General features: G+C 39.8%; 1 pseudogene; it reads right to left on the reverse strand.

Annotated features, from left to right (window-relative positions):
- Positions 1-6,474: 6,474 nt before the first annotated feature.
- Positions 6,475-7,214, reverse strand: LOC100588078 (annotated as a pseudogene).
- Positions 7,215-8,994: the final 1,780 nt, after the last annotated feature.

An 8,994-nucleotide genomic window follows, 5' to 3' on the forward strand; every position in this document is an offset into this window, starting at 1 on the left:
ATGTGTAAAGGGTGTGACAGGGATAAGATTAGAGTGACAAGCAAAAGCAAGGACAAAAAGAGCCTCAAATGCTAAGCCAAAGAGACTGGCCTTTATCCTGGAAATTGCAGAGCCATAAAGGATTTTCAACAAGGGAGTAGTGACAAGTTCAGATTTGTAATTTAGAAATATCTCTGGAACTCTACAGGATTTGAATGGACTGAATGAGTTGAAATTGTGGGCAAAGGGACCCCATCAGAGACTCTTGCTGAAACCTTGTCAGATAAGAGATGACAAGGACTTAACCAGAACAGTGGCCTGGAAGAGGAAAGTACAGAGCAGGTGCAATTAGTACTGGGAAAGTGAAATCCTCAGGACAAAGTAACTAGCTAGATGGGCGTGGGCATGAGGGAAAAGGGAACAGTCTAGGTTGGTTCTCAGGCTTGTTAACCAAAAATAAAATCCTAAGCCTCCCCACCTACTGAACTGACCCCCTCTTGGTCAAGGGGACCCCAGGAAAACCTGCAAAACTGCATTCCTGTCCATGATGAAAAGTGAAGTCATACCCTCTCCCTTTTGGGGTTTAGGCACAATTGACCAGCATTACCATTGAAATAATGATCATAAGACTGACAAAACAGATTCTTTGTGTCAATAAGATATCAAATTCCAACCTGACTCTGGTATAGCATCACATGACAGATAGCACACCCTGAAGGAATTGAAAATATTTTACCCCTAAATATATTTCTTTGATATATTTTGAAATGTCCTGCAAAGCGATGTCTTGTGGAGGAAACCTGCATCTGTAAAGAATCTTCATTAATGCAGCCAGAACTTCCCTTTCTAGGTCTTTCCTGGATCTAGGAGAGATTAAATGAGAGTCTGACACCTTAAAGTTCTGAAGAGAGACATTTACCATCTATTCTCTCTGAAGGCTGCTATCTGGAGTCTTCATCTATATTATTATCTTATTACAACATTGGTCTCCACAACCCCCCCTTATCTTAACTCAAACATTTCTTTCTACAGACTTCAAATCTTTAGACAAAGCTTAACTCTTTCAACCAACTGCCAATTAGAAAATCTTTGAATCCACCTATGACCTGTAAGCCCCCTCACCCAACCCCTCACCTCTCCTCCCACCCCCCAACTTCAACATATCTTGCCTCTTTAGGCTGAACCCATGTATACCTTTCATGTATTGATTTATGAATTTACTTATAATTCTTGTCTTCCTAAAATGCATAAAGCAAAACGGTAACCTGACTGCCTTGGTTATACTCTTTCAAGATAGCTTGAGACTGTACCCTGGGGCGTGGTCACTCATATTGGCTCAGAGTAAACCTCTTTAAATATTTTACAGAACTTGGTTATTCTGTTAACATGCTTCTGGCTTGGATACCTGGGAGAAGGCTGATGTCTCTTTCCAAGATGGAGAACCCAGAGGGAGTGTTTGATTGATGACCAAATGTATGGAAGGCTTGACTTTTAGAGGGATTTTAAATTTATCTAAACTAGTGGCATTAAGGCTTACAAAAGTTAATGATAATCCCATATTATTGATGCAACTGCATTATTTTAATCATCTAAATTTGCATATTGTCCTATATGAACATATTTAAGTTTTTTCAATTCTAAGGATATATTAAATCATTTCAATAACTGCAATTACTGGAAAGATCCCTTTGTTTCCATTTCCCCAGATGACAGGTTACAGAAGGTCATTTAGTAGGCCTGATAATCATTAACTAATACAACTTAATTGAAGCTTCAAATTCTGTGTTGACAGGAATTGAATATTCAAAGGCAATGACATTGATTAACTGTAAGAGATTACTTCTTTTCAGATGATGCAATAACTGATGTTATTTTCAGATGAAAAAGAAAGAGATGTACATGCTAAGTATTTTCCTTGTGTTGCTTTCAATAGGGCCATCTAAAAAGAATCCAAATGTCAGATTTTCAGTGCAGCATCAGAACCAAGGTGAAAAAGTTCCCTTTTCTAATAACAGAACTGTTACCCCAATTAATACTCAAAAGAAGACCAACTGGATGAATAAAGGAGTCCATCATCTCCTGAACTGGAAGCAGACATTCCAGCATCTTCCAGGGTCTTCACTCTCTTATTCTCTGCCTGATATGCTGACCTTCAAAAGACAAAAACGTGTTGTGTTGCATGTTATTTGAAACCATCCACACTCCCGTGAAGGTCTAGATGTAGGGGTAAGCAGAGTCAACAGTGAAGTGTCTGTGTGCTCTGCCCATGGTGGTTATTCATTTGGCTGAGACTGCTGGTTGCCTTCCCAGTCTCTCCTCCTTCTCTACCTTAGCAACCGATTGTATTTGGGACAGCCATATACCAAGCTAATGACAGCCATATACCAAGCTGCATTTCTAAACTTTCCTTGCATTTATAGGTGGACAATCAATAAAATGTATGAGGAATGTTGTTGGATGGGGCTTCCTGGAAATTCCTTAAAAGGGCCTGATTCAGCTGGGATGAGTTCCTTTTTGCCACCTAATAATAAACAGCCCTAATTTATAGACCACTATAGTCAGGTCACATTGCAAACAGACAGAAGCAATTCCTCACTGGTAAAAATTACCATAAGCATTGAAAAGTTGTGCTTCAATACTTCTCTGAACCATAAAACAAATCCTCTCATCATCTTTATGTGATGCAAGAGGGTAAACACTGCTATTTACATCTGAAGGACCAGTTACAAAAAGTCCTCAGGCCTGAATGTTTTTAAATTCAGTAAGTAAGAGACAGAACACCCTGCTACAGCTGGATCTGGGCCCTGAGTGAAAAGATCTTTGTTCTTTTCACTGGATCCTTCAGTAACTGAAATAAAGTAATTAGAAAGTCTTTTTAGAAAGTCAGTTTATCTAACAGATTAGTGGTTTATAATTTAATAACATAGCAGTCCATATGTTGTTATGAAGTACCTGTGAGAGAAAGAAGAATGGAAATGTGGTTAAGAGTGGGATCCTAGCTCAATCACTTTCCGACTCTAGGACCCTGAACCAGATGCTTTAAAAGAAAAAGCTTTATCTAAAATGAGAATGATAGTGGCGACCAACTCAGAGAGTTGTATGAAGATTAAATGAGGTAATAGATGTTCGGTTCTTCACACCTGTCTTGGAAACTAATAAATAAGCAGTTCATGTTAGCCATTATTATTTTATGGCCCACAGAAACCAACATTTTAGCTATAATTAGGTTCAGAGATAAGAAATAGAAAGAGCTCAAGTAACAGTAGCTTAGACAAGGTAAAAATAATTGTCATGTAAAAGTCCAGATTTCTGTTATCTGTGCCTGGAATGGTGGCTCTTCTCCATGAGGTTCTTCCTCCAACTTAAATATTATCTCTGCTATTTACCTTTTCCTAGCCAAACCTTGATTTTTTTTTTTTTTTTTTTGAGATGGAGTCTTGCTCTTGTTGCCCAGGCTGGAGTGCAGTGGTGCGATCTTGGCTCACTGCAACCTCCGCCTCACGGGTTCAAGCGATTCTCCTGCCTCAGCCTCCTGAGTAGCTGGGATTACAGGTGCCCACCACCATGCCAGGCTAATTTTTGTATTTTTAGTAGAGATGGGGTTTCACCACCTTGGCCAGGTTGGTCTCAAACTCCTGACCTCGTGATCCACCCACCTCGGCCTCCCAAAGTGCTGGGATTATAACCGTGAGCCACTGTGCCCGGCCACCCTGATTTCTTTAGAGTATATATTTAGTAACTTTATTTCTTTTTTTGTACATGCATATTCTGCTTATGTAACTACTAGCATTAAAAATCCTGAATTCAAAGAACAATGTCCAAGCACATAAGCAATTAAGATGATGTCATTAGAGGTGGGTAGAGATTAGAAATCTACTATAGCATCATTAGAATCCAAGTGAGAGGTGAAGTTTCTGGAGTTTGAAGCCTGACGGAATCAAGTCTGTGAAAAAAAGAGTTGCTAGAGAGAAAAGCAGAAAGTTAATTACTGTCTGAAGATATCATTGTTAGAGTGTGAGAAGAAGAAAAGAGACGAGCAAAACAAAACAAAACAAAAAACAAAAACTAAAGAGTGAATATTCTTAATCTAATGGTTTATTTCCAGACACACACGCAAACTTTTTAGGAGCACACACAGATGCAATAGACCCATATATAGAGGGCAGCAAGACTGAATATAAGATTCAGCATAAGGAGAGATTGTGTATAAAGTGGTATGGAAATATTGGACAGAGAGGAGTGTATGTTCATTTGTAGCATGTTATGGACAAAGCCCTAGATTTTGGTTTGAATGGTGGTTTCGCTGCCACTAAGTTACCATATATTACTTAACAATAACTCTTATACAAAGATGAACACCAGAAAAGAAATAAACTCTAACAGGCCAATTATTACAAAGAAATCACTTCCCAAACAGAAAATATGAAGGGGGAAAAGATCACAGTTATAATATGAACAAAAAGGATGAACTCAGAAATTAATGAGAAATGTACACTCTTAGGGTTTTGGAGATTGGGGGTTTACACGTCAGCTTTAGAAGTAATGCCATTTTTCTGGGCTCTGCCTCCTCATCTAGAAATAAGAGAATCAGGTTACACAATTTTAGAATCTCTTTCAGTTTTAATAGGCTGTGTCTATACACACTTCCTTGTTGAAATTTTCAATGAACTTGTCTGTAGCATAAGTATTTCCATGACCTTTCATTGCCTCTAGTAAATATCTTGACTAATCATCTAGAACATAAAAACAAAAACATTGTTTTTAAAACCTGAACAGGAAGAAGAATTGTTTAAAGTAGTTATCTTTTTATTTCTCTATTTTGTTTGGGGGAAATAAAGATCTGAGTGCCTGGGATGTGAGATGTCTCCTGATGGTTAGTATGATTTGCAGTGCTGTATCCCTTCTGGCTTTATTTTTATGAATATATTTCTGAAATTTTAGTGAAAGGCAAATAATGGAATGTGGTTGTTTTGTAATGGAGAGAATAATACATTTAGGTCAAAAGAACTATGTCTGACTCCAGCTTTGCTGGTTAGTAGTGGTTAGTACCATTTGACCTTACATGAATCAGTTCACTACTAAATAGAAGAGTCCTGATCTATACAATGAGATAATAATATAACCTCTGCAGGGTTGCTGTGAACATAGAAAGGAGTAGTATAATGTCATTTTATAAAATGTAAAATGTTATGTATACTTCTTAAATTATTTCACTAGCAGATTGCAAAAATTCTATTTTGAAAGTTTCCTATGTATGCATGTTTTACTTGATCTGAAAAGAAGTACCCTATTGTTTGTGCAGTCAGTATTGGCTTGGCTTTGTTGCCTCCAAATTGAGTGCTTTTTCAACATGCTGGAAGACATTTTTAGAGGTAGTGTTTTCCCCCTCTGTTGAATAGATGATTTTATGTATTCAAATGCCTCCTCTGAATTGCACTCCAAGAGTTTTGATAAAGAATGCTGCTTATGGCAAAATTATACAAAATGGAAAGCCTACGTTTCTGACAAAGTAACCTCATCTGTCTAGATTTTGCAAACAGTGGGGTCAGGATGACTGGGATTAGGGGTTCCTTCAATATTGCTTGAGTTTTCAAACTCGAATGCTTCCAGGGGCCAGGGCCTTGTGGATAATGAATGACAACCCCTATAATGATAATCTTTTACTTTCTTCTCCTTCTTCTTCTTTTTTTTTTTCTTTTACAGAGACAAGTGAACATTTATTTTTGTGCCTTTCTCCCTACATGTATTTCAAGTCTTTTACAAAACAAGGCCCCAGGAATCCCCAGATTCAATTGTGTCCCTGGGCTTGGTCGACTGCTGCAGGAGTCTTAGGGAGCCTTGTACAAAAGCTAGAGTTACTCAGTTACCAACATTAAACCCTGGGCTAGAAGATGCAACAAAGCAGGACGCCTTCCTCCATGGAATGTGCTGATTTCAGACGAGGCGCCAGCCAATGTAGAAAACGCTGGAATTTTTCCTTGGAACTGGACTGTGAAGAGAGGTGCTTGCCGTGAACATAAGCTACTGTCTTCTTCTTCTTCTTTTTTTTTTTTTTTTCGAGACAGAGTTTCACTCTTGTTGCCTGGGCTGGAATGCAGTGGCATGATCTCGGCTCACTGCAACCTCCACCTCCTGGGTTCAAGCGATTCTCCTGCCTCAGCCTCCTGAGTAGCTAGGATTACAGTCATGCTCCATCACGCCTGGCTAATTTTTGTATTTTTAGTAGAGACAGGGTTTCTTCATGTTGGTCAGGCTAGTCTCGAACTCCCAACCTCAGGTGATCTGCCTGCCTTGGCCTGCCAAAGTGCTGGGGTTACAGATGTGAGCCACCACAGCTGGCCAGCTACTGTCTTTTCTTTGACCCTTCCTTTCCAGTTTTTGAAGATAAAGCAGGAAATAATCTCTGAAGATACTCGATAAAAATTTCCCCCCAAAACACAAAAACACATGCTTCCACTTCATTGATAAAAATTTACTGCAGTTTGGCATCTGGGTCTAGTTCAGCTGGCAGATGAGCTGATTGATGAGTTCACCCTGATAGCCAGGTGTGCCCATATCCTTGAGGAAGCCCACTCTATTTTGGGTAGCATGATGGGCCACTGAGAGGTGGAAACGGTGCAAGAACCATGAGATCTCCTAGAAATGCTTCCCTGGGAGGGCAATTTCATGAATAAGGTCTTCGAAGCAAATGAGCCAAGCTTCCCCAGGTGCTCCTCAATCACTGTGTTGTGTGTCAGAGGGATGGTCTTATTCTTGACCTTGGCTTGTCCATGTTTCAAAGAGAGTTCCCAGACACACTTCAGATTTGGAAATCCCCAGGTCACATAAGGTTCCACTATACACAGCATTTTTAGGTTCTAGGGGGTGACTTTTACAAAGACACCACCAAAAATTTTCTTTAGGTGAAGTCTTGCAATGGTTCTCTGCACCAGTAAACTCACGCTATCAATCCTTTCTATGTGTACAACAAAGGCCAAGGAATGTTTATCTGGCAATTCCAAGATGTGCGGTTTTACCTAGTCGTCTGAGACACACCTCATCACGTTTCTGCCACCAGGAATCGTGTAGGAATGATTCCAGTCGTTTAAATCTGAGCCCTTTTCCTTTCCTCTGCTCCTTCTTCGCCAAACTGCCTGCTTTGCTTGGGTGGCTTTGAGGGCTTGAGAAGCCTTCCTGTTTTTCAGGAGATTTTCTAGAACCAAAGGAGTTTTTCTTTGCTCTGGCTCCACCATCTTTCTAGTGTTGCTCTTTTACTTTCTTCTTAGTTGAACAGCAACAAAACCAGCATAAGCTTATTGATAAATGTCAAGAGACACTTTCATCCTACTGGGGAGAAGAGACAATGTTGGGGATATTGTAAAATCAACTGCAAATACCCATCTAAAGAGGGTGTCTACTACTCAGTGATAACCAATTATTGCCGATCTGATTTTTCAGGAAGGACTCCATATCTTTTTATGTCTAAAATGCTCATAGATAGTTCAAATTTCAAAAATCACTGTGCTGATCAATGTTGTTTATGGGGGGGAAATGTTCTGTGCTGGCTTCCAGTGGCCAGGTGATGACCACTAAGTGAGACATGTATTATTGGAGGAAAGCATATATTTTTGCAATTAATAAGAGTCTCTTGTGCATCCCTTTCCATCCAGAATTCTCTCTCACATTTTAGCTCTCATAACACTGAATCTATAATTATTTACTAAATGCATTGTTTCTTCTAGTTTTCTCTTGACTAGAAGGTAGATTGGGGAAGGCAAGGAATTAGATTTCTGAGGTCCCCAGGTCAGTGTTTCTTAAACTTGAGCTCAGCAGAAGAGTCTCTTAAGATCTTAGTAGCAGGGATTCTGATTCGTTGAAGCAAGGTGAATCCCACATATACACTTTTTTAAAAAATACAATTTCAAGATGATTTGGTTGCAGAATAAATCTCACATGACACTTTGAAAAATGTTGCCTTAAAGTAGTGGTTGGGCTCTTCTATTTTTCTCCTTTGGCCAGGATCTATGGACTGTTCAGTTTGCACACATTTCCTTCCTTCCTTCCTTCCTTCCTTCCTTCCTTCCTTCCTTCCTTCCTTCCTTTCTTTCGTTTCTTTCTTTCCTTCTTTCTTTCTTTTTTGATGGAGTCTCACTCTGTCACCAGGCTGGAGTGCAGTGGCATGATCTCGGCTCACTGCAACCTTTGCCTCCTGGCCTCGAGCAATTCTCCTGCTTCAGCCTCCCAAGTAGCTGAGACTACAGGCGTGTGCCACCATGCCCAGCTAATTTTTTTGTATTTTTAGTGGAGACGGAGTTTCACCATGTTGGCCAGGATGGTCTTGATCTCTTGACCTCATGATCTGCCCACCTCAGCCTCCCAAAGTGCTGGGATTACATGTGTGAGCCACCACACCTGGCCTGCACACATTTTCATAAATAAATGTGCTCACTCAGTCCAGGTGGATCACAGGTAAAGAAGGCCAGTTTTGTATCATGCTCTGCTCCTCCTGCTTGATGGAGTGTGAACAGAGGTGGGGCAGGGCACAACAAGGCTCCATGACTCACTGCTCTATGTTATCTAGCACAGAGCTGGGTCCCTTTATAGGATACTCTTTACTGTTCTTTGTTTTTAAAAATTTACTGTTACACCAATGCATAATTTTAAAATTCTCACTTTTAGGAGAGTGATCAAAAGAAGCCAACTTGCTTTCTTACTTTCCTGGTCAATAGCAAGAATTCATGTATGATTTGAAGCTCCTGCAGCATATTAACCCAAACAAAGCATTGGTAAGCCAGAGACGGTGCAACCTTCCAGGTACGATTCTAATTGTTCCAGGAAAAGGCCAGTTCTCTGTGATATGAGTGCTCAAAAAAATTATTTTTTTGGTAAACCGGTATGGTCTATTCCTTACTTCAGATGGAAAAGTAACATTTATGTAAAGCAGCATTGTAAACAGAGATGTCCTTCTTTCCTTCCTTCTTTATTTTCTTCCTTCCTTCTTTCCCTTCCCTTCCCTTCCCTTCCCTCCCTCCCTCC

The sequence above is a fragment of the Nomascus leucogenys genome, chromosome 18 (genome assembly GCF_006542625.1).
Source record: "Nomascus leucogenys isolate Asia chromosome 18, Asia_NLE_v1, whole genome shotgun sequence".
Classification (NCBI taxonomy): Eukaryota; Metazoa; Chordata; class Mammalia; order Primates; family Hylobatidae; genus Nomascus; species Nomascus leucogenys.